This window comes from Malaya genurostris, chromosome 1 (genome assembly GCF_030247185.1).
Source record: "Malaya genurostris strain Urasoe2022 chromosome 1, Malgen_1.1, whole genome shotgun sequence".
Taxonomy (NCBI): Eukaryota; Metazoa; Arthropoda; class Insecta; order Diptera; family Culicidae; genus Malaya; species Malaya genurostris.
Genome location: NC_080570.1, coordinates 102,024,492 through 102,052,216, shown reverse-complemented (window position 1 = coordinate 102,052,216; position 27,725 = coordinate 102,024,492). Strand labels below are relative to the sequence as shown.

The 27,725-nt window shown below is 34.9% G+C and overlaps 1 protein-coding gene across 4 annotated transcripts in view; it reads right to left on the bottom strand.

Moving 5' to 3' along the window:
• Nucleotides 1-27,329, bottom strand: part of LOC131425271 (clumping factor B) — a 103,332-nt gene extending 76,003 nt beyond the window's left edge. The window contains exon 1 of one of the 4 annotated variants that reach the window (XM_058587024.1): nucleotides 26,983-27,329. The gene's annotated coding sequence lies outside the window, so the exon portion shown is untranslated. Of the gene's footprint in view, nucleotides 1-26,356; nucleotides 26,928-26,982 lie in introns of those variants that run through there. The other 3 variants (XM_058587020.1, XM_058587023.1, XM_058587022.1) reach the window with 3 other exon arrangements.
• Nucleotides 27,330-27,725: the final 396 nt, after the last annotated feature.

Here is a 27,725-nt window from a genome sequence, read left to right as displayed (position 1 = left end):
ACTACCAAGTTGCGCTAGAAGTTCAATATAAACTACTAATACACTACCAAGTCCAAGACGAAATGTAAATGAAGAATTGCTTATGTGCTTTTTGCATAATTTCAGGTTAATTTATAACCCAACCTCTCAATAACTAATAAAACAATAAGTTTCTCAACATGTAATGCAGTGATTCTCAAATTGTTTTGCATAGGAATGGAGCTTCATCTCAAATGAATCATTACATTCAAATAGATAATTGATAGGCTATTATACATAATCAGTGAGCAGTAATAAAGTTTCGTAGGTCTTCAAACTTTACCATCCGCTATTATTTCGAGGAGTATTATGTACCAAAATTAAAAATTGTTAATTTCAAGGTTGAATTTGACTAATTGACAGGCTCAATAAAGAAATATTCGTTGTGGTAAAACAATTGATAGACATTATAAAACAGAATTATTGAAGAAAACGCGTCTTCAGTCGAGTGTAAGAACCTGTGAGTTTCATTTTGGAGTTTTCGACCTCTACCTGAATTTGGGAACCGTCGAAGTAGGTTTGTATGACAAATCAACTAGTATGACTCACAAATTTAAGCCTTCTCGGACCACTCATTTTCATGCCATTCATGAATGATTTTTGCAGCGAATTCTAAGAATATGTCGCATTATTATCAGGCATTACCACTAGATGGAAAGAGATTTTTTTTTTCAAAAAATACAAAGAATATATAAATGCACCAAAAGATTACAATTTTCAAAAGGGAACTTACTAGAAAAATGGTCACAGGGAATTAGTATATTTTTCCTTCACTTGCAGAATGGTTCGCTGGTAAACCTAATGCTACAGATACACTTTCAACAAAATACAAATAGTACCACTTCACTTTAGCAGCAAATTTTTAAGTGTTAAGCGGTTTTAATAACATTGACATGAACTGTCCTAGAATACATTACTCTCAGATAAAATTATAACATTTATACTGTAGGAATATCTATTTAACACATGGAAATTTATTTTTTACAACTAACTGTTATATTCTTCTGCATACTTTCACTTACATAAAACGACCACTACGTAACTAACGTAAATGACGTTCATTTACCATTTAAAATTTTCAATATGAAACGCTTCTGGTGAAATGAAGAGGTTTTTTGTTCTGCGTTTTGCTGTCTTCGTTCTCCGCCAAGTGACAGCATTTGAATACAACAATTTCGGTTACCTGAATGGTTATGACAAAATCAACAAATATGTTAGTTAAATCAACAACATTTTAGTTGAAACAACCAGGGCGTGAAACAACAATTGCTACATTGTAATTTTGTGATCAGCGGGTTCTCCGTGCACATATTGCTAAATTGTTCATTTTTGCTACAGATCAAAACATTTTACATGAGAACAGTACATCACCTAGCTGATTCCAACTATGCGTCATTTTATAAAAGAACTGAATAATATTCAAAAAGGATCTTTTTCCTCTGGAATTGAAACTGGCTTGTAAGACGTTCACATAAAATATCTGGCTTGTTAAGTGTATATCATATCAGTGTATAAAGCAATAATATTTTAACATTTCTCATGACTTTTTGAAAAATTATACTTTTACTTTTTGACCACATTTGGCGAGTGAAATATTATATTTTGAAATTCCCAAAATCGAAGATGACGGTTTTCGATATGTGGATATTCTTTCGAATCGCTATATAATTTATATTTTCGAGACGTGCTTGATAAATAGGTTATTAAAATTAATTAATTCCTTTTCAAGTTATGAATGAATTTAAACATTGGATTTTTTACAAAATCGATCTTATCCCCTGCACAACCCCGTGGTTCATTGCTCTCGTGGTTTCCGCCTTATAACTGAACCGTTACAATTATGCGAGTGAAGCATTGAAAATTTTCAAAACTCACACAATCAATCAATTAGTACGTGCGATTTTCGATATTCGAAAGGGTGGAAAAAGCATGTCAGTTTTATTCGCATTCACGTCATCCAGTTATGTCTCTGACATTACCCTCCCGCCTTTTAAAATTGATTAAAGGATGGAGGATCGCTTCAATTTAACCTGTTAGTTTCCGGATTCTTTAGTTGCAGACAAACTTTCTTGCTAGAAATTTAAAAATTTCTTGCTAGCAATTTCAAAATTTCGGTTCGACGAATTACGAATATTTGAATTTATTCACAATTTAACACTGAGTTTGTATTAAATAGGTGCTTTGTTCAGAGTTCTAGTAATCAGATTGGATAACGTTGGATTATAAATGGAATATGATTTTTTGTGGTAAGAAATTAATTTTTTGTTTAGTAGTTCATCCTTCAAATCAGCAATTCGAACAAATTTTCTATTCTACGTTTTGTAGTTTTATCGCAAACTTTAACGAATATAAGCCAAAAATCTTTATAATCGAAAGAAATTTTGATTAATTAACCCTTATGACCTTATTTGAAGGTTTTAATGCTTCAGACTTTCCGTTTGAATTCGTTTAGTTCGATTTCGACAAACGGAAGTATGTGCCAGCAATGGCTAAGAACAAGTGAAGTAGTCAAGCAGCATGGCGTTGGTTGCTCTAGCAATGACTTGATTATGGTAAGCTGTCAATCAGAACCGCACCTAAGGTATATTGGAAAAGATTTGAACGACCATCGTTCGGCTCTACAGCAGGTGACGAACCTGTTTCGATAAATTACGGCACCCAACTTCGAATCGGCATTTGTACGCAAACACATGCACAAGCAGCAATCGAAGCCGAAGCCGAAGCCGCAGCAGCAGCAGCAGTCAGGGACGCAAAGGCCGTTTCAATGGGAATGTAGATTCGTACTGACCGGATTGGTTGGTACGTTGTTTGGTGGGCATAGCTAACACGTTTTCCACACCACACAAGCTTCGATGCTAGCGCTATCGGCATCAAGAGCGATTAAAATAATAACTGAATTCTTAATTATTATCCACCGAACTTTGCCATACAACTCCATCATATCAGCACACGCAGAAATTATTCATATTCATGTATGTCTAGTCGAAGGTCGGCCACACCAAGTAATGTAGAAAAAAAAATTGTTTGCTTTTATTGTTTCAGACAGAGCAGACATGGGGAATGATAATTGAAAAATCGGCTATCTTTGTCACAATAAATGTATCGTGAACTCAATGAAATGATGCTTACGCAATGCCGATCAATTTTCGCCATCGTACTCAACGTTCACATATTTTTTCTATTTTGTTAGCTCTAACACTTTAATACATTTCACCCGTCCTTTTTCATATCATTCATCAAACAACTTGGTGTAAAGTTTTGTTTTTGCCCCTTCGGTAATACACATCAACTAAATCGGACAAATCGTTAGTCAGTGAAACCATAAAACACCTGGGTAAAACTCAAATCTGTCGAGACTGGTTTGAAATGCACCGGTATTCCTTTCACTCTTACTTCGGAGCTGCAGCGTGATGGCAACGTTGCTTGCAGGAAAATTTCATCAGTGTCTGTCTGAAACCCGGACTCACCAGGTTACCTCAGCAAGGTCATAAAAGGCTCGTCGCTAGTATATTATGTACATATGTGACGTGTGTGTGGGGGAGTATGTTCAGACCAGTTCACACTGACCAGATTCCACAATCGGATACGAGGCGAGCCACAGGTGATTAGAACGTCACTGTGGCGAGATGCATTAGGATGTGAGCACTACTTTGTAGACTATGATGGTTAGCAAAAAGATCAGAAAGGAACGCGCACAGCTGATTTTGCACTGCAAGCGATGCCCGGCACCATGGCGTGGCACTGCGAACACGTTGATATAAAGCTGGTTTTCTTTTTCTGTTTTCAACCAACCAGTGACGACACTTGGGGCGATGGGTTGGTGGTAGTCAGCAGAGAAGTATGAGCAGTATAAGCGATTACTTAATCGAGAAAACGGTACGATATAGTGCACCTCGTGATCAGGATGTTGCGAGTAGTGGTAAACTTTGGAAGGCTTTCTGTGGTTTCTAAATGGCACTGCAGTTGAGGTTAATAGCTCGAACGAAAAGCCAAATAAATGACTCTTGAATCTTGCCTGTGTGAATGTAGGTAGACATCTACGGGAAAAAAACGCAAGGCCTATATTGGCACAGTGTGTCCATAGGCGGTGGAAGCTGCAATGGAGGGTATCGATGATTGTACTTGATTTTTACTACCAACAAATTGATTCTGTTGAAGCATTACTCAGTTTCGATATTAATTTTTATTTTCACTGCTGAAAACTTGTTGGTTTTTGATTTTTTTTTCTCGAGTTCCTCCTGTTTCAATTAAAGAAATTTACTTACTCTTTCGAAAGGTTATGATAAGAACTGGTTGTTATTCCAAGAGGCTAAAAACTTTCAAAGCAGTGAAGAAAGCCTGAAAACTGTTTTCAAGATATGTACAACGAAGCTTCTATTGAAAATGTTGAGCGGATTTTGTTGTGTTATAGATGATGGTACAGAGTTGACTTCCAATAAAAACTACGAGATTGGACGTTAATTTTAATTTATATCGTTTATTTATATCTGACTTTAATCTAGTTGCGGAGTAATCTCATTAGTCGAACTATTAATTTGTTTACAATCAATCAACCGACACAATTTTCTTCTAATGATAATTCCTAATAATACTCAGAAAATTTGTACGTATTCTTTTTCAAGGCAGTCTAAAATCATACCCAGATGGTAAACGGTTGAACGATCTCCGATAATAGTACCGTTTGCGTCTTAGTTGGTATATCATATAGGAAGTCGAATAAATGTATTGTTACGGAGAGCTCTGGATCACACATAAAAAATAACTTCATTAAGCAAAACGAGACAGTCAATCCTATCGTTGAAGATATTTGCTATTGTTAAAGCACGCTATACTTCCCGTCGCACTCGTGGTGTGTCGAGATCGATTAGTAACTCGCGACTTTTTATAACTGGAAATCGACGAAGAGCAAAACAAACAAATCGGCATTGTATCGACTCGATTCTATGAGCACCGCTTAGATACCGAGCAATATTCGATAGTTGAACGTACAAGCGAACAGTATAAAAGCTTGTTCGCACTATACCGGGACGACCGGGACGGGACCATCCGGGACTATCCGCACGGATAAGCCAGCGATCGTAAAACAACTAAAATATTAGTTGTTTTTCTGACTTCGATTGATTAAAATTTGGTACAACTAATCGACTATTGTTTTAACTAATCTGTCAATTTTTGATTTATCGTGCTGGCAGCTTAGCAACGACACCCAACAAAGACACGCACCACAAACAAGTAATGAAACGTTTCAGTCGAGTAATGCCAAACACCCTGAGCGAACAATGAAACGTTTCAATGAGATGTCACTCGTGCAATTGAACAAAGACACAATCCCAGCAAAGTTACTTGTATACATGAAAGCAAAAAAATGTCTCAGTTGTTTCAACCAATTATTCAGTTATTTGAACTTAAGACGCTAATTGCGATAAATATTTTTTACTGTTAGCCTCTTCGGGGGGCAGCTAAGCGTTCACTGCTTGAACAACACAATTAACTGCTTATATCCTTATCACTAAACTCACAAAGGCTATGGAAATGCATCAAAAGAATTCAATTCTGAAAAGGGAACTCACCAGAAAAATGGCCACAGGGAATTAGGAAATTTTTCCTTCACTTGCAGAATGGCTCGCTGGTAAACCTAATGCTACAGATACACTTTCAAGAAAATACAAATAGTACCACTTCACTTTAGCAGCAAATTTCTAAGCTTTAATTACATTGACATGAACAGTCCGAAAATACATTACTCTCAGATGAAATTAAAACATTTATACTGTAGGAATATCTATTTCACACATGGAAAACTTGTATTACAATTAACTGTTATATTCTTCTGCATACTTTCACTTACATAAAACGACCACTACGTAACTAACATAAATGACGTTCATTTACCATTGAAAATTTTCAATATGAAACGCTTCTGGTGAAATGAAAAGGTTTTTTGTTATGCGTTTTGCTGTTTTCGTTCTCCGCCAAGAGACAGCATTTGAATACAACAATTTCGGTTACCTGAATGGTTATGACAAAATCAACAGATATGTTAGTTAAATCAACAACATTTTAGTTGAAACAACCGGGGCGTGAAACAACAATTGCAATATTGCAATTTCGTGATCTGCGAGTTCTCCGTGCGGGACAATTTTTTCCTCATCGGCGATGACTGAGCTGCCGGCGTGTGTATGTATTGGAATCCCGGATCCGGGATAAAATCCATTTGGTTGCCACCGATATTCCTCGCCGAGTTTTTTCCTGCACCAACGGCAGCTCAGTCATCGCCGATGAGGAAAAAAACGTCCCGGTCGTCCCGGGATAGTGCGAACAAGCTTTAAGGATTTTAAACAGAGTCCGTCTTTAAAGTTTCTAGTCATCCTAATGAAGAATCATAGGCTACGGGAAGCTTTAGCTACAATGTATGTTACAAAATGAAAATTATATCGTTCACTTTTACCGAAGATTACTCAACCGAATTACACTATCATAGATTGAACTGAAATGTCTTAAGATGCCATAAGACTATTCGCAACGCTGTGATGGATTTCTGTTTTAAAATGTCAGGCTGACGTATAAATTAAAACTGTCAAGAATAAAACTATAGTTTTGTCCCGAATTACTAGAGAAAATATATCGATAATAGTGAGCTACAGTGCTTTCAAATGACACTGTATTATTCAGTGCAAAACATTTCCTGCTTATATTGACAATTTCTGATATGTCATTCGACACTTTGACATTTCGCCTGCCAGATCTCGCTACCCACACTCACGTCAGACATTTAAAACAGTGTTCTATTCGTGTTTCAAATTTTCATTAATTTGAAACAAATTCGTCGAGCAGTTTTAAATCTGTTTCAAATTTCTGCTCGAAAAATAGAACTAGATCTCAGCGTTGTGATTGACATGGTTTAGTCGCAGATCTAAAATAGATCAACTCGTACGTAATAAAACAGCGTTGTGAACAACCTAAGGTTGCTGTCAGTACATCACATTGAATCACTTCGCTTCGGTCCGCGTTTTGCGCTCACTCTGACATCAACCTAAGAGTACCCCGATTTTATTCCGATCTAACTTCCGGTTTCGGAGTTACATCATGCTTAGTGTAGAAATATCAACTTGAAGAGCATTTGTTTTGGAAGCAACCATGTGATGAACAGCGAATTTTTCATATTGATTCATATTTTTTCAACAAAATGTTGGTGGCGTGATGTTCATAATGACATCAAGTTCATTCAAGTAATTACTTTTGTCTCAGAAGCGACTTTCGTAATAAGGACCTACATTCACTTCACTTGGTTTTCACCGTGTAGTGACACCGGTAATAAGGGCCTGAGAGTCCTACAAAAATGTTGCTAAATTTTATCCAAGTTCGACTACAGGTTCTAAAATTACAAGATGATAAGTTTTCAAAATATCAAACCGTCATAGAAAATCGTAGGAAAAAACTTATAAGTTTATCTCACAACTGTTACAATTTGTAGGTAATATTAGTTGATGGTTGAATGAACCGAATTTCACTATACCAGTTTTCGGTTCCGGAAGTACCGGAAATAGTGATCAAAATCATTAAAATTGAGCTTACTTTATTTTCTTATAGGGGAAATTGTTATATAAAGGGTGATTTTTTAAGAGCTTGAGAACTTTTTTAAACAATAAAACGCATAAAATTTGCAAAATCTCATCGGTTCTTTATTTTAAACGTTAGATTGGTACATGACATTTACTTTTTGAAGATAATTTCATTTCAATGTTGACCGCGGCTGCGTCTTAGGTGGTCCATTCGGAAAGTCCAATTTTGGGCAACTTTTTCGAGCATTTCGGCCGGAATAGCCCGAATTTCTTCGGAAATGTTGTCTTCCAAAGCTGGAATAGTTACTGGCTTATTTCTGTAGACTTTAGACTTGACGTAGCCCCACAAAAAATAGTCTAAAGGCGTCAAATCGCATGATCTTGGTGGCCAACTTACCGGTCCATTTCTTGAGATGAATTGTTCTCCGAAGTTTTCCCTCAAAATGGCCAAAATCGCCATTCACTGTAACGTTGCGTCCAACAGCATCTTTGAAAAAATACGGTCCAATGATTCCACCAGCGTACAAACCACACCAAACAGTGCATTTTTCGGGATGCATGGGCAGTTCTTGAACGGCTTCTGGTTGCTCTTCACTCCAAATGCGGCAATTTTGCTTATTTACGTAGCCATTCAACCAGAAATGAGCCTCATCGCTGAACAAAATTTGTCGATAAAAAAGCGGATTTTCCGAATGGACCACCTAAGACGCAGCCGCGGTCAACATTTAAATGAAATTATCTTCAAAAAGTAAATGTCATGTACCAATCTAACGTTTAAAATAAAGAACCGATGAGATTTTGCAAATTTTATGCGTTTTATTGTTTAAAAAAGTTCTCAAGCTCTTAAAAAATCACCCTTTATTATATTAATATAGTTCCACAAGAATGTGAGTATTTCATTGCAATACTACTGAAGGAACATAATTTGTAATCATTCCGGTAGAAGTGATGATAATTAATTGATATAAACACATCCCTCAACAATGATGCATCATACCTAACGCTCATACATTTCTTTTAATAAAAAACAGCACATTTTTCATAAAAATCAAGAAAATACAGTACATCGATTTTGAAAAACAGTATATTTTACAGTACGAGTTTTGAATGAAAATGGTGAATAAACAACACAAGTCAATCAATTTAATTGGTATCTAACGGGAAAAAGAGTTTGGAAAAATAACATGCGAACTATGTAATGAAAACCACGAAAAAGCTACCCCAAACACGGGACTCGAACCCGTAACTAGATCCTATCTGGGAAAACCGTTTCGCCAAATAAGATCAGGTTCCTCAAAACAATTTTGAAAAAATCGAAAAAGAATGGTTCGTAAATTGCTAGAAAGTACTCCTAGAAATGATAAAGAATTAGTCGCGAAGGTTTACGCGACCGGAAAGTTTGTAGAAAGAGAGGAGATCGCGCTCTGGCACGATTAATCACGAATAAAAACTTTGTTCGACTTTTTCTTGATACCACGTTTTTTTCAACTGTATGACACTCGTATTCCAAAACAGAATATAAAGTTGGTTTGCGTTTTGCTTTCTGACCATTGGTTTACAAAGAAAGAGTCGCCATCTTGGAATAATAGAAAGAATTCAATTTTTTATGGATTTTATTATAGTATAATTTTGATATATTGATATTGATAATTAGTGAAATTAAAAATAAACATATTTTTGTCCTTAAACTATCCTGCATGTGAAACTCACGAAGAAACAGCTTCGAGTTTTCTTTATTACCCTTCTTCAAAGTTCGATAAAAACCAAAAAATGCACAAATTAATCATCATACATTTTTAGAGAAGCGGATATTTTTGATAATGATTTTGATTTAGTAGTTATGACGCGTTCTGAGAAAAAATAAATAATCAAAACATTGCTGTATGCTTCTCACTTACATATTACATTACTATTTGTTGTTTTTTATGTATTTACATTCGCTACGTGTTGTATTACTGATGTTTTATATTGCCGCAAATGTAATTGCAATGGATTAGACTTAAAATTCTGCATTTATTTTTCAATAGTCCTTAACAGGTCATAAAACACACGAAAGGAATACCAGAAATGAAAGTTCAGAGACGGGACTCAATTCCTCAATTGTTTATCCAGGGAAATCTTTTCGCTAATCATTCCACCCAGCATGTGAAACAGAGCGCAGAATTCAACCTAATTGAACAGAACCTTTGAGCAAAATCATTTGTGCAGTTATCAACCATGTTACACCATCTTGTGAAGGAAAAGGTTATTAATTCATTATTGTTCAATAGTTTGTTTTTAGCACACACCACTCTGAAATGTCAACCGGTGTAGCCGAAGTTAGGTCAATTTATCTAAGGGATTGTAAGCCACTTCATTTAATTCGAATTTTCGAAAATCAGTGTGGCCATCTTTGTACAATAGTTGTGTGTTACAAATCAAATTTTTGAACACCTTCCGGGATCGAAAACAGAATTCCGTATAACTGGAACACGCGGTCCTCCAGGCTGTGGTTCAAAAGTTTGTTTTTACTGTGATTGCATATTCTTTATATATAAAAAATGAAAGCAAACTTCGATGAAGAGCCGCTGTCTGATTCTGCTCTAGTTATCAAAAGTATGACATGCTCATTCAAATACAGTAACAAATTGGGCGAAAATGCTTTTAACAAAATCATCCAAAATTTTTCTAGATACTAACGTTTTTGTTTGTTTTTCTTTTTCAATTCTTTTTAATTTTTGGTGGTCGTTTAAAGTCAAAACTATGATTTTTTACGAAAAAATCCGTCATTTGGTAACTGTAAAACCTCCCCAAAGTTACAAAAAACCGAACGGTCTAGTATTTCACATATAGAAAGTATGTGCATAATTTGAAAAAAAATGATGAAGTAGTTTTCGAATGACGATGGACACGGACTTTCAAAATCTGCTCTCGAGAAAAACGCATAAAGAAAAGAAAATATAAAGAAACAAATAAATGATGTTTCAAAAGTGTTAGACACTACCCGCTTCTTAAGCAGCTCACGTAGTTCACTGACAGCATTTTAGGCAACCCATTTTTAAGTAATTATCCACATTTAAAAGTTCGCACGGTGCAACCGAACGAACTTTAAAGTAGATTCTTGAATACATTGCTCAACATCTCTGCAGCGAGAAAGTTCACGCGAAACTTATTCTATACTTTCCAGCTGTCAAAAATAACCACGTGTTTTCTTAACGGGAAATTTACAATTCCAGGAAAACAACCATTGTCGCAAAACACAGAAGCAAGTTTTCTTCTGTATCGTTGAACTGAATTTCAAAACAGAAATATCGGTTTATTCAGTTCAATTTTCTAAATAATTTTTTTCTCTGAAAGCGGAGAAACTGTTTTTCCGTTTTTTAACAATGTTTGTGATTGTTAGTAGAACCTTAAGAAGAGAGCAAGTTCACGCCAAACATGTTCTGTACTTTCAAAGCAGAATTTATGTATTTACTTGTGAGCAGAGAAAAGCCCGCTGGAGCTGCAATTTACATTTACTCTCTCCAGCAGGCATAAAACCTCTCCATCTTTCTTTCATGTTCTCAAACGTTCCGCGTGAACTTTTAAGCAGCAAGAACGTGGAAGTTACCATTGTGGAACTTTTGGTTGCTTGGACAGTCATTGTTCAAAAATCGTAAAAGTAATTTCCTCCATGATCGTTGTATAAATGCTCGACTCACGTCGATTTCTCCGAGATACAGGTTTCGGAACCGTAGGAAATAGTGGAACTCACTTCATTTACTCAGAGAGGCTTACCCGATCTGAGAACTGTTTCAATTTGTAAGTTACGCTAGTTGATGCTATGAGAATGTAAGTGATATGAGAAAGGCATCATTACACCACTTAGTGGGTTAGAATAGGTTTTCAGTACATTATTTTAAAATAAATGCCTTTATCAATCACTGATCATAGAAATTCTATAACAGACCAAGCTAAACAGTTCTATTGTTCTTATAAAAAGTTTCAGTTCGGGTACGGTACCCACAATTTTTTCGCTTCACTAGTCGAGTAGTTTTTTTGCTGATATTGAATACTAGAAATTTGCGTTTCATGCTGTCAAAGAAACTGTTGAAATTTTTTCATTGTTGCTCACACTTACCTACAAAACATAAACAATGAACTAACAGATACTAAGCCTTGATTTTTTTTTCGCACTACAGTAGCCTACGCTCAGTGTTTTAGAAAACCATGTTATGGCTATTTCAAACATATCGAAAACATTATTGGGTTAATGTGCAACATTCGATAAAGTTTATCCTTCAGTTCGCTCCGGCTTTTTCATCGGTACAATTTATCATTAGCTAGCTCGTGGAGTAGCAAGCAGACAGACGGTTGATGAAAACAAAGCTAATCATTCCGGTCACTTTGAACTCGCGAACAAAGGAACGGTATTCTACCAATGTTGTTCTACTAATGCGTTGTCAATGTGTTACAATTGAACTCAAGTGCTTTTCAGGCCGATTGGGTAATTACCCAAGTCAAACATTTGCTGCGGCAGCCAATGCACATTGATACCGGAGAAGGCCGCCGCAGAGGTGCGTTGAAATCACGTACAGAATTCAATGCCCATGTATGTATTTCCATCAGACAGAAAGTTTTGCCACCAAGTATCAATATGTTCATGGTATTAGATACATCAACAATAGTTGCAAATTCTTTCTTCACTATATGAAAAGCTGAATAAACAAATCGAAATAATGTAACAAGCTTTTAAAAATATCATTAAAACATGATTGAATTGCGAAAGCCGGATGAAAGCATATAATGAGTACAAAACAAACGCATTTGGATTTTTCTGCGCAAAAGTTTTCAAAACAAACTTTTGCGCACGGTTGGTTGTGACCTGCGTCGGTATCAATCAGCATCAATGCAGGTTATAGAATGTGAATCGACGGGGTATTTCCAAGCATGCTGTTTCAAATGATCATTTCGCAACTGCAAATAGCTCCGATGAATAACTCAATAAGTAAGCAATATGGGAGATCTCAAATTTGTTTGCTTATATTTGTTGGTACAAAATACGATAGAAGATAAATTAAATTTGGTGTAAAGTTTCAATTTACAGGACAAAAGTTATTTGATAGCTATCAGAATATACAATTTTTTTTTGCACACGCCAACAATTGATCATATGTGAAACATGAAACTATGATTTTTTATGATAAACGAGGGAATCATCAAAATCTTCCGAATAAAAGTATGCATCTACTAACCTGACTTACCAGTTGGAAAAGTCGTGAACGAAAGTTTAAATTTTTTTTAAATTTTTCAATATAATTGTCTTCAGAACCAAGGCCCGGAAGGCTGAGTGTCATGAAACATTCGAAAAGTATCTGTGTGTGAGTGTGTGGCTATTTGTGGTTGGGACGAATTTTATCATTTGATTTTATCGAAGGTGGCTGAATCGATTCTTTGAAACTTTGATTCAAATGAAAGATCCATTTAAAAAAAATATTTGACTTCCGGTTTCTGAATTACAGCGTGATTCGTTGAAAATGATAGACGGGTGGGTAATGTCATAGACATAATTGGATGTCATGAATACGAATAAAACTGACATGATTTAGGAAAATTTTGCTTTAGTTTGAGTGAGTTCTATATTATAATAATAGCATTTTCTATATTGTAATAATTGCATTTTTCATGATACATTAAATAAAATGATGGCGACGACCATGGGAAAAAAATTAAGAGAGAGTGTTTGGTTACCGGTACTCTTTTACTTTACCCAAGTAGCACGTTAAGTTGCTGTCCTGTATTTTTCTACTGATAGTGCAATTTTTCAAATTAGTTTATATTACTATTCTAGTAACTGTTGTGTTATGAAAAAAGCGCAATTTTTCTTTGTTGTGCAACATATCTTCAAGTTCTCCGTCGTTGGGAACATTTATTCACAATTATTGTGCAACTGATACAAAAACTCATGCATTGATCCCATTACAAATGCTACAATTAAATCAGCGAAAAAACGATTGTGAAACTACTACGTAATGTAAACAAGAATTGAATTGACGTTTACAAAAAAATAGCAAACATAATCTCTAATTAATAAGTTTCAGATTTGATTTTCAAAACAACTGCTCGTAACACAAACATGGAACTTTAAAAATATTCTGCACATAAATAAATGGTAATACTACATATTGTAGAATTGATCTTTCATGTTTTAGTAAATAGAAAATCGACAACGAACTGCATTTTTATGGTGAAACATGTCTTCGTACGCATGAAATTTTCAAGCGCCTTTGAATGTACATGTTTTGATGATTGCACATCAATTTCTATGAAAATAACAATATATTCTTTTCAATGAACATGATTGGGAGAGTGTTTCAAATATGCATAAGAAAGTTATCAAACACCTTTTCAGACGATTTTAATCATATTGATTTTCAATTAATCTGAAAAATCTTGGAATAAATTTTTCTTCAATATTTTCCATTATGGCATCGAGGGTAACAGTGTGTTGAAAAGAAAATGGTTCACCCAACGTAATGATTTATTTTACCTAAATAAATGGAAATATAAACGTGTAAATATTAAAAAGAGAAATTTTTGTTTTTATTTTTATCAAAACAGTTGTTTTTATATTTATCAAACTAGTTGACTTAAACAACAATATAATTTAGTCATTCATCTTAGTGAACCCGATTTTTGTGATACGCACTGTAGGTGTGCTTTAGTTGCGAAAACAAGTTGCTCAAGCGGTAATATATAACTAGGAGAGTAACTATGATGAACTTAACTTTTCTTTCAATATCTTTAAAAAGTGATGTCAGGTCTGTTCATTTTTTTTTCGCGAGATAAAAACCGGTTACAAATTATCTCATTGTTTTTTGTTTTGATTGCATATGTAATGCTGTATTTCTGGAACTTTTATGATAATATTCTCATGTCGGCAAGTTTTGCGTTCATTTCAAGCAGATAAATCTGGTACAATTTATTTGCAAGTTTCGAATTGTGTTTCTAAAAATGAAGAAATCTGCACACACTGACCTAAAATTTCATGAGACAGTCAAGACAATGTGGACTCGGTAGCAAAATAGTTTTTACTGCGAGGTTTTCAATTCGGCTTATCAGTTTTTGCCTTGCGAAGAGCATAATTTCATTATTTTTTTCTTCACAAGATATATACAGCCATTTCGGCATATATTGAGTCCGATACCATTATGACAGCCATTTGGAAAATTTTTGATAAGTTGAACAATTGTTTTAGTTACTTCGTTTTTACATTTTTGCTGAGCTTCTATAACAGCTAGTGCAACGTGGACAAGTTTGTGATTTGCTGCACAATTGTTTCAGATGTACCTTAAATTGTTCTATAGTGATTTTTTGGGTAGTATTGTAAAACTTAACAGTAATAAGTTGCACAACCGATTTTAATATATTTAAAAATCTTTTTGAACATATCTAACATAAAAAACAATTCTAAAACAATTGTAGAACCTCTTGAAATTTCTATAAGTTACATTTGCTACTTGGGTAGCTATAGCAACTGATTGAGCAACTAAGTTGATTTATTTGATTTCGAAAACTTTATTATCAATTTAGTAAAGTGACTAATTTTGGAAATTTCAAAAAAAGGTGTTCGGCTACCGGCACCCCAAGAAATTTTGCCAAAAATGGAAAAGTAACGACTGCAATTTTTCAAAGAATTTACTATTTGGAGATTGTCAAAATATATTTGGTAAATTGTTGTATCTGAAACATCAGCATTCGCATCTCTCGCTTAATAACCGAACAAGCAGTACACAACTCATGCCAAAGATTTTAATCAGTTACAAAGTAACGTTAACGTTGGTTATAAAATAAATTAAACATATTTATTGTTATAAACTTCTGCTGAAAATGAATTAATCATTTATGCTGAAAATGAATTATGAATTTTTCAGATTACTTAAACCCTTATACGATGTATTTCATAAAGACCTAATTTGAGCAATGACTGAAAATTTCATTTGTAATGACATAAAGTTAGATTAGCTTGAATTTCACTGGTTTCGACTGTGACTTGCATTCTGCTGGCAGGTGCGACTGTATGGATTTAAATGCACATTTTATCAGCTAAGCAGATGTGTGCTTCTGTGGCTCAGTCGATTAACAGACGTACTTTGCGATCCAATAATTCTCGGTAGCGGCTATCAGGATTATTTTTTTTTATTTCAATGAATTTCATTATTTTTCCAGATGAATTGTGAAAGATCACAAAAACACTCCTTTTTCAAAGCTATTTTTGATAAGACTCGGAAAATCCTCCGAATTTTCCAGTCATTTTCACCCAGTAGATAGATAAAAGTATTTCAAAGGTCTGTATGTTTTTGGTTTTGGCAATTTTTTCAAAATTTCCATCAAAAATTTCCTAAAACAACCCGCGCGCATGGTACTTGGACGATGGCCTTAAATTAGAAAACGTTTACTGCTTAAACAATACATTCAAAATAGTACTTTGTCCTGTGATACATAAACTAATGAGGTTGCAAATAACAAAATGTGCTCAACCAAATTTGTGCCCAGAGACTATGCATTTTAGATTCAAACATAAAGTCTACTTCATTGTTTTCGTTAAATCCATGTTAATGAATAATAATGACCTAATCTTCAAGGTATGCATCAAAATTTCATCTAAGCAATTGGTTTGAATATTAGGAGATAAATGTCCATCTCAAATAATGATTTATCTTAATTGTCAGTTGCATTGGCTCGAGAAAAGGAAATCAATGCTGTTAAATAATAGTTTGGCTCGGCCAGTGATGCAAGTGATACTGATACAAGTGTACTGTTGTTTTGCTCTTCTTTTTTTTCGACTCGAAATATTTACCTTCATACTCCAATCTTATTAGTTTACGCTGATGATTTGATCCTTATTTAAAAGCCTCATTCGTTACCTGGTGTCAAAGGAACTGGCTTATCGTCAGCATTGCAAAATGTCAGGTCATACCATTCCACCGAATATTGAATCCATTACATTTTGACTATGAAATTGATGGACAAACGCTTCAAAGAGTTAACCGAGTTACTGACCTCGGTGTTTTGCTGCATTTTAAAGTCATTTTTAATTTGCATCGTTCGGAATTTATTACAAAAGCGACTCGACAACCAAGTTTTATTGCTAAAATTGGACGTGATTTTAAAGTCTCACATTGTTTGAAGGCGTTATATTGCTCACTAGCTCGACCTACACTTGATAATGCTACATGGATTGGAGTCCGTATCAGCTAGCTTGGAGTTTACGAATTGAACACGTGTAGAAAACATTTGTTCGACTTGCTCTAAGAAACCTTCTCTGGAAAAATCCGCAAAATCTTCCACCGTATCCCGATTGCTGTCGTCTCATTGGTTTGGACTCACTGGAGCGGCGCAGAAAAATTCAATATGTAAATTATGTTAAGAAAATATTTTAATCAATTTATTCAAAAGATGACATTCCAATAACAAGTTTTCATGCATTCGATATGAAAAGTATTCTACTAGAGAATTGAATGTAAAATCAGATAAAATTTAAGTATTCGAATCAGTTTATATGTACTTGTCCAACAATTCAACAATTCAACTTCTGGTCGTCAAATGGTGAGATAACTAAGTCCTCACAAGTCCCTATCTCATGCCTCCCCGAGCGTCTATGATGACATTTGGTCAATAGAACGGCGTCGACTGGGTGCTATCGCCTTCTGCGTTAGTAGCAGAATGAGAGGGTGCGAAATGGCTTGTAGGTTGAAGCCCATCCTAAAGTGCAATGTTTATCATAGTATATTACAACATATAATTCTGTTGTTTATTACATCATCTATTATTATTATTATTATTATTATTATTATTATTATTATTATTATTAGAAGAGCGTAACTTACACTGCGACATTAACTGTTATATTATATCATAGCATATTGTTTCATATATTATCGTCTTACACTATTTCATGTTATGATATACTATGTTGTATGGTATTATACTGCATTGCATTATATCATATTATATTGTATTATATTATATTATATTTTATTATATTATATTGTATTCTATTATATTATGTTATATTGTATTGCATTATGTTGTATTATATTATATTATATTATATTATATTATATTATATTATAGGGTTTATTATGAGTAGTACTACGTACCTCTGCGCAAAATATAAATTTGTTTTCCTTATAAGTTATCATTTTTAAAGTAATCTTTTAACTAACTATCAAGGTCGTCACAAGGCGAGCTTGATCCTCACTGGTTCCTGTTTCATGTTTACACGTGTGTCTGTGGTGATAATTGGTCGAGGGAATGCGTTGATGGCAGAATGAGAGGATGAGAAATGACATATAAATTCAAGTAATATAATATCATAGCATATCGCAACATATCATTTTATTCATTCTGTTGTTTATTATATATTTCATTGTACTATATTATTTTGTTTTTTATTATTATTTTCATTATATTATTTATTGTTATTATTATTAATTTGTCATCAATAATAATAACATATATTATTTTTATAGATGTGGATATTATTGTTATTAGAAGAGAAATATTCTACTTCCTGCAGTATTGCGAAGATAGAAGAGCATAACTGACACTCTACATTAACTGTTATTTTATATATTGTTTTATAATATATTATATTATATTATATAACATTGTATTATATTACATTAAATTAAAATATTTTATATTATATCATGTTATATTATACTATTTTGTAATCTATTATATCATTTTATATTATATTAATTTCATTACACTGTGTTTGATTGTATTTATCAATATAAAACATTTTGCACGGGGCGTAAAGGGAAGGGAGCATCAGGGCATCGAACGAATTGATGACTGGACGAGGGATTGTGGATAGCCAGCCCAAGTCACTTGAAGGAAACTTGTTTCCTTCTTAAGGTTTGAAATGAGTCTGACGCGCCCTTCTCAAACAAACCATCAGGCGGGTTCAAGCATGTATAGCGATATGCTTCATCCATGCACTAGATATTATGGTTGGAAGAGCATCTTTTATTCCCGCGGAATACGAGTAAGTGACTCTACTTACATATCCGCCCAACCCTTTTTGTTCGCTTTTCGGTAACAGCTATAGTAAGAAGGTGAATTGATGAGTCATATCGGGGCTACTGTAAGTCTACCCGCATCCACTGGCAAGTCCTTGAACTGATGGTGGCTTCACTTCACATCACATCACATCACTTGTCCAACAATTCAACTTCAAGTGCCAAGCCATTTGAATATAAAGTGTCATATATTTATAATCAATCTGGAATGAAAGTGTATTATTTATAGATTTCAATGTGATTTGAAGTGGGGACACTTGTAATTGAAGTGTCAAAGCAAGAGCGGCAAAATTACGTATAAAACACTTTAGTCCAACGTGTCGATTTTTATCAGTTCTACATTTGGCTCTGTTGAACATCTCTTCGATTTCGGTGAACCTACACATAAATTTGCACAGAAAGTGTTACGATCCACAATCTTATAACTTGAATGCATTATATATTCATTAAGACCATTCATCGGATGAATTAAATAAAATTATATAATACATACTGCAGTGCAAATAAATTCTTTACGTCCAAAAGGATGCGATGTAAAGTATTTATTTACACTGCCCATACGGTGCAATAATTGCATGAATATTTTTTAGTAATTCCACATCGAAAAACAATACTCAACGATATTATATTTCAATATAATATTCAATTTATGTTAAACATTGATATTTATTTCATATGTCTCAACATATCGAACTTTTATTTGGAAAAATCATAGCGTATAAGTATATTTTAATTATCATTGCAAATCGTTAACATTGCATGAATAGACAGTCGAATTCAGAAAAGCAACTAATATTCTGGTTTGAATTGGGATCACGGGTGGTTCCGTGTGGCTGATCCGATTTTCACAAACTTAGATTCAGATGAAATGTCATTATTTCCCATAGCTCTCCATCGCACGCTGACATTTTTTTCGAATCTGACTTGCGGTTCCGAAATTGCTGGGTGATTAGTAAAAAAATCAAGCATTTAATTATTATCGTCTATTCTATTTCGATTTTAATCCTATGGACCGTTCGCCGAGATTAAAAGTGTGTTTCCATATATGTCGATGTTAAAATGAATAACATCCTTCGAATTGGATATATAATTCTTGAATTGTGCACGCTTTGATAGTTGATGGTCAATGAATTTGATTCCGGATATATCACTTCTCAGGTTCTGGTTCCGGAAGCACTGGAAACAGTGGTCACAGACTACAAAACGGAACTTACTTAAGTTTTTCAGAGATGTTGCAACCGATTTTTATTATCTCAGATTCAACTAAAGATCTAGAAGGTGTAAAAGGTCTAAACGTCTCACTCTCTCTCGGGCCCTACTTTTGGTTCTGGAATTACAGGATAGGTTGTGTCTATATTTTCAATCAGCCATTGAGAGTAACGAAGCAAAAATGATAGATTAAAATAGGTTTTAAAACTGTTTTTTGTTGTTTTTTTTGGCAACATTGTTAACAGATCACGCGTGAATCGTGTCTTGTGTCAATTTAAAACTTGTTCAGTTTTGTCTATAAAGTGACAACTTCTAGTAACTTTTCTTTTGCCGGTTCGGATAGTAAATGGTAAAAGACCTTTATCACTACTTTCCGACATACCAGAGACTTGGGCGATTCGCATTGTTCAGATGCCTAAGCCCGACTCCTCTGGTAGATGGTAAAAGTTACTAAAAGATTTCTGCTTGCTTAAATGACCCTCTGTCACGTCTCTCCTTTTCCGTTCTATATATTCACATCCTTGCTCTCTCTTGAGTACTATTATTCTATAATTTTCATTTTCTGTTTCTACAAAAATGGTCTCTGGTTAGGTGAATATCACATAAAAAGAAAAAAAAGAAATATTGACTTAGTCGTCAAAAAGAAAGAGTAAAAAACGGAGTTGAAGGAAGATCCGCTTTTTTATCAAAAATTTGTGTTCATCGAAGAAGCTCATTTCTGGTTCAATGGATACGTTAACAAGCAAAATTGCCGCATCTAGAGTGAAGACCAGCCAGAAGCATTGCAATAGCTACCAATGCATCCCAAAAAAGTCACTGTTTGGTGTGGATTATGTGCCGGTGGCATTATTCGTGAAATACCGGTCTATATTTTGAAGAGAGTTTTCTAAAATTAGACCTTTCGCATAGGCCATCTAAATCGGAACCGCGGTCAACGTTTGCATGAAATCATCTTCAAACATTGAATTATATTGATCGTTCTATCGATTCCAATAAAGATTTCATATATTTTCTCAAATCGCTTGTGTGTTTTTTTTGAAAATCAAACACTATACCTCAGATTTTGCCTATCTTGGTAGCTCCACAACCGGAAGTAGAAACAGACAGAATAAATTTAACCATAAGTGGTTATTAGCAAAAATCTGATAAGTGCAACCTAGTTTTTTTATGTATTTCGGAACGAAAAAAAAACTGTTTTAATCCCTTCAGTAATACTACAAATACAAAAATACTACAAATTAAAAATACATTTGAGTCAGTTTGAAGTTTTTTTTTTGCATAATACTACATTTGAATGAATTTTGTGAGTTTGAGAAAATGAAGCGAATTTGATTTTAGAGATTTTGGTCATTTACATTTCCGGAGCAGAAAACTAAATACCGGTAAAGTGGAATTCGGATCATTCAACCATCGGATGAGTATTAGTTTTGTTGGCTTTTATGAAAATTTGAAATGAGTTTATTAGGCCAATTTGAGTTTTGTTATCTGCAAACTAGAGAAATTTATTAGCCAGTTTCAAAAATTCTCTACTTATCGCTACTTTAAAAAATTTTAAATTGACATTTTTATCTAAGCATCCTATCCTCGGAACCGGAAGTTACACGGAGAACTCTTCGATCATTGCGATATCGCAGTTTTTGATTTTTGCGATAGTTGATTTAACTAATTTCAAAAAATGGTTTTTGATTTGCATATATTCAAGTAGTTGAAAAATATGTTGTTTTGAATGCTGTCAAATGCCGGAGACAGTTGAAAGCAAAACAATAATCGCAATGCAAAATCAACAACTTTTTTAGTTGAAATCTGTTCGCGTCGCTTCAAAATGTCAATGAAAACAAACTCCGATGGTTAAAGCGTTTGGTGAAATTGAGTTCATTTGATTTGAGAAATTTATGATTCCATAACAAGTGTTTATCTAACAGCGGTGTTGTGATAAAGTTAACCTTGTTTAAGATGAAAAAGATTTGGTGACAAATTAGAAAATGTTAATGAATCTCGTAATCTTTCAGGTATGCGCAAAAATTTGTTGCTTCAATTTTCAAATTCGATCATTGATTTACTTCCAACAGACTGTTTTACTTCCAGCTGTTTGATACCGATGATGATGTTCGTGCATTAACAATAAAACGCTTTTTGACATGAATTTAATTTATAAAAGTAACAGGAGCGAAGGGTTTCAAACAGAACGCGCTGCGAATGAATGGCGCGTTTGAATTGCCGTCGCAAAATTCCAATTCCCAGCGGTTGATGCACTCAAGCTCATATAAATCGACTAAAATTATCAGTGCATAACTTTAGTTCAACCGTTTGAAGGCATTATCTTTCAATATTCATTTTAGGTTTTTCTACATCAATCATTTCCGATCGAATCATAAGTAAGTTCCTTGGTTAAGATCACTTGAAATTAGCAGTGATCGGTGGTTTTCCCAGCCCTAATGATATTACATGTCAATATAAAATACTGTTTATATTTTAACAACGATATTTATTTCATGAATCTCAACATACCGAACTTATTTTAAATAGATCATGACGTGTATCAGTAAGTATATTTTGATTATTTTCGCCAATCAATAACATTGTTCGAGTTGATTCAACTATTTGCAATGTCTAAAACAAATAAAACCGATTTATTTTTCAACTAACAGAATTTTGTTTCAATAACAACACCAGTTATTTCAACTAAAATATTTGTTGAAATTTAAAGGTATGTGTCCTCACTAATTGACAGCACTTTTTTCAAACAGTTAAATTAGTTGTTTCAACCATCGTTTCTGCTAATCGAAAAACAAAAATGACAGTTTAGTTAAAACAACAATCGATTAGTTGTACCAAATTTTAACCAATCGAATTCAGAAAATCAACTAATATTCTGGTTGAAATGGGATCGCGGGTGGTACCGTGTAGATCTGAATTTAAAACGAGATATTGTTATGGTATCTGTAGACCTCTCAGTTGACTCTAAGGTGGTGAAAATCGGTTAAGCCATCGTCGAAAAGTGACGTAATAATATTTTTCATGTTTCGTCTTTAACTCACCAGTGCAGAGTAGTTCAAATTGAACTGCCGAATGCTGAATGCTTGAACTTCTCTGCACCGATGTGTCAAAGACGAAACGTAAAAATATTAAAAAACGGTTATGTGCCCTAGCACATAATTTGGCTGCCTCCTAAATGACGTATTATTTTTCCTTTTTTAGTGCATAAAACCCTGCAACTCCAGAACCAGAGGTCGAATCCAAATTTAATTCAGCACCTTTTTTACGACCATAAAACTTCTCATTTGAATCTAAAGTTGTGAAAATTGGTTTGGCCTTTTCCGAGAAAATTGAGTGATAATATTTGTCACATAAATGTCGTCGAGCTGAATCGAATTGTATATCCGGGCCTTGGTTTTCAAAATTATTGTATAGCCTTTTGACTTTCTCTATAGAAAGGTATTAGAATTTGTATATGTAGGTGTGTTTTATATTATAATGGCATAAACCGGATAACAATATTGAGTTCAAGAAACGCAATTGTATTTTGATGCCCAAAGGCGAGCAAAAATGTTTTAGTGTTAGAAGCAGTCAATGAAGTTTTAAATACAAATACCGAAAACAGTTCTGTTGATAATTTTTTGCACTGAAAAATACAAAGTTTTCCCTGAATGAAGTTATGTCGATTTTGCATTCAAAAATACCTAAAATCTTCCAAAATAGGTTGTTTTTTTTTTCTGATTCTTGCGTTAAGTCGCTATATGATTGTTAAATCTACATACCCACTGCATTTAGGGGTTTAAGGAAGAATGCCTTTTAAGCACCGTTCTATCTTCACAGAAAGAAAAGATGAAACTTATACGACATGTAAACCGATAGTACTATGAAATAGACATCAGTTGAAACAAACACTTGATTTAAAACCATGATTGATGTAAAATTACATTAAGATTAATTTAGTTTTTAATTGAACAAGACCATATATTTACAAACCGCTTAGTTTTGTAATGTAACTTTCCATTCTATTACCTGCTCCAAATATGTGCATGAAAATAAATGTAAATTCACAAAATATTTTTATCACAACGTTGCTACTGTAGACACTTCGAGAAAAAAACCCTGTGAGTTTACATCTTATTAGATGCACATAAATGGATCGTCGCAGTTTACGTAGAAGAACATTCAATATTGTGTCTAAAATTTCATAACATTCAATTCATTGAAACAAAAAAGAATGAATACCGCCGCGACTTGAACCGATAATCATTGGATCGCAAAGTACGGCTGTTAATCAGCTGAACCACAGAAGCATACATCTTGGTAAAAGGTGCATTTCAATTCATACAGTCTAGCAGAATGCAAGTTACAGTCGAAGCCAGTGAAATTCAAGCTAATCTAATATTAATTCATTTGACAAATTAGGTCGTAAAAGGGATTGAGTCACCTGTAGAATTCTAATTTTTTTGGAGTGTACTTAGCAAAATTTACATCTCTATAAATGCTCATAAAAGGAGTGTCGTGATTCACTTAGGTTCACAATTGAAAGCATGTAAAGATACATCATATCAGAGGTGGAAATAAGCCCATTTTTCGCATGAAAATGTGAATCAAGATTTCCGATTGTGAATCGAAAAACCGGACACTGTGAATTAAAAAATTCGGTAACAAAACTAAAATTGAGATTATGTTTTATATTTTGGGAAATGAAATTGAAGACCTTTTTAAATTCTAAGTAAAAACAAAATTTATCTTATCAAAAATCAGTCGTTTAAAAATTCATTATAATATCTACAATAAATACGTGATATGAAAAGATAATTCTGACTATTTCTATTTACTATGAATCAAAAAAATTGTCTATTTCCACCCCTGCATCATATCATTAACTTCACAGTTAATTTAGCTGAAGCTTACATCGATACAAACTCAAAATTTATTTCTAAATCTTAGAAGATGTAATATTGTGTCATCACCGAAGAAATTACGGCATGCTTGAATTTACGTCAAGCGTAAATTTCATTTTTTTCTAAGAGTGTAGCTTTCAACAAATTTTGAAAACGGTTCAGTTCGTGAACCTAATTTATACTATTACACTTTACAAAAATCTTGTAATTTCATTCGAGCGTTTAAAATGACTCATTTCAACAAATAATTTACTGCATGTTTCAAGCATTTTGGTATATTTTTAAGCGCTTAACCATGTTAGATCCAAAGAGAAAATCAGGGTTTGTTTGATACAGTTATAAGTCATTCTTGCGAAATTCAGACATTTAACGATTCAAGTGTGAAAGTGATTATTGTGTGTGTGTATGTAGAACGTGATATAGAAACAAGTATAGGTATTCAGAAGCTCTAATTGTTTCCATAGACAGCGTCTAATTACGCACCTCAAGGGTTTAATATCTATGCAGTAGTACAGTTTAATATCTAAGTTGAGTAAAGTGCAGTAAATCATTTGAATATTATTAACATTCGAAAATGAGAATACTGAATTTTGCCGGGTTGTTGTTGTTTTATAAAGAAAACAATCATTTTCTACCTAAATCACAATTGTAACTGAGCTAATTGTACAACAGGTCGATACAAAAAAAAAATATTTTGATTATTACTCATCCTACAGATTGCCAGATTGTGATGTAGTTGAAACGAAAATCTTTTTTTCGGCTCTTAGAAAAAATGTTACAAAAAATTTAATATGAAAATATCAAATAGAACGGATTAATTTTCATCTCATGCTTAAATCCAATGCGTTGGACAAACGTAGCAGGCGTCACTCTAATTTATAATTTAAATTAGGGTGCTGAGTTAAATATGGGTACTGTTACCCTACCGCAATATGTTGAAACATTCAGACAACACACCGACTGAGCTAACCGTTCTAGTTTTCCAGTTGGGCTTGCGCCAACATGTTATGCAAACATCATCCAACGGCTATCAAAGTCGTTGTACTTTGACCTTTGGAAATGTTAAGTCCCAGTTCAGTTTTCATAAATCACGGCTCGATTTTGAGTCGTCTCGTCTCACATGAAGCCTTTCCGTCGGATAGCTTACTGGTCACGCGCGTGGCGATTGTCACCACGCACAAATCCCCGCTCACTGCTCGTACTGCTGTCGTCTGTCTGCCTGGTTGAGTTGGCCCAGTTCCGTCATCGACACCAGCACCAGCCATGGCACGCCACACAGAAAGTGAAAATGAATGTCACTATTGCTGACTGGGGGCTCCCTTTCGGTTTATAGGAAAAACGGCATTCGATTACGCTAACCGCAATTGTTGGGTGTCTGACCGGATCGGATCGGATCAGAGCAAACTGATGATTGCCGCCAGCCATGTTCGGAAATTCAACTTTTCCGACCGTGCGGAAATATGTTCGCCTCCTGATAGTAGTATGTGTTAGTCTCGTCTGATGTAATAATATGAGGTTTGTTGCATGGCTACGCGGGCCACGACCTTGACGAATTTGGACCGGGTTACACGAAACCGAGGCTGTATCCGAGGTTTGATCACGCTTTCGAAAGTGTCATGAATTTGTTACGTGTACTTACATGGTTTGCGGGGAGGCTAGGGAATTCCGTCGTTGTGTCGAACAAGAGGAAGAACCGAACTAAAATTACACACAACAGACAGCTACTCGGAAAAAGATACGAGGCGCTGCTACGAAGGAACTAGTAGCGAAAACAGTGTTGCACCCAATTGCGGTAACGAAATTGAACGTTGTATAATACTCTGAAATCGCCTATTAGCAAATCCATTCACATATGTGTATCCTCTCCTTCGAACCAGCTCATAGGGTTTCGAAATCACACACGAAATCACGACAGGTTGGGTGGTACGTGTTTCCCCCCTCACTCCTTAGCCAACGATCAGAGCCGATTTACTTCTCCTTTACTATACTGTTCTCGCTCTCTCTCTTTCTCTCTTACACACTCTCCTGAAACTCTCGCACTCTCTCTCTCTCTCTCTCTCTCTCTCTCGCTCACACACAATCCTTTTTGGTGAAAAAGCTTTTGCTCCTTTTCTGTTGGTGACAACTCCTAACGCAACCAACCTATGGGTCACCGGGTTTGTCCGTAATGAAGTTCGATGTACACTACAGGTTCTTCTTCGTTTGATCGCTTCGATTCCCGTGCACTGTAATATTCGGAACTTTGACTTTGACTTCGGAACTCACATCAATTTTGGTTTCTTCTCCACCCGGAACAGGGTTTGGTTGGCTCAGGAAAGGTTGGCTTATTCACCGAAGAAACACTCCAAGAGTAATCCCAGCGATGCGAACCAGCAAGGGACACACCGATCGCAACACTACACACGATCTGATCTTCTACTACTGTCCGTCGATGTTCACTGCCGTACACACCGCGCGCTTTATTTCGTAGCTATCTTCGAATCGAGTGGGAGCACAGAGCAGCAGCAGCAACAGCGCGCAACTTAACTCCACAACACTTGCCTATCGAATGCTATGCTAAACGTGAACCGCGGAAAATAATAGCAGTTTGTAAACAAGTAGTATATGCTATATATTGCTCTCGTTGGTGATTTAGACCGAGCGTTACGATGACCTGCCGAAGCGGTACGGTTCGGCCCTTGCTCGGGTTCAGAAACGAGGACCTTCGGCCGTCGGAGGTGATAGGACACGCGGTATACCGAGTCGCGAACTTCTCTGCAAGTTGAGCAAGGAAACAAAACTCTTTGCCCGACCGTCGCGAAGCTTTCGAGCAAATGAATGAGCTTTCCGAAATCTCACCCCACCCCTTGTTTGAAACAGTGAAGCAGGTGGGGGATGATCGCCGAAGTTATTCACCACACCACGATCATCGGTGTCGACGCAGAAGCTATTTTATGACCGTTTTCACGCCTGCTTGAAGGTACCACGTATACGTGAGCTTAGGCAAATTTTAGAGGGTGAATATAAAA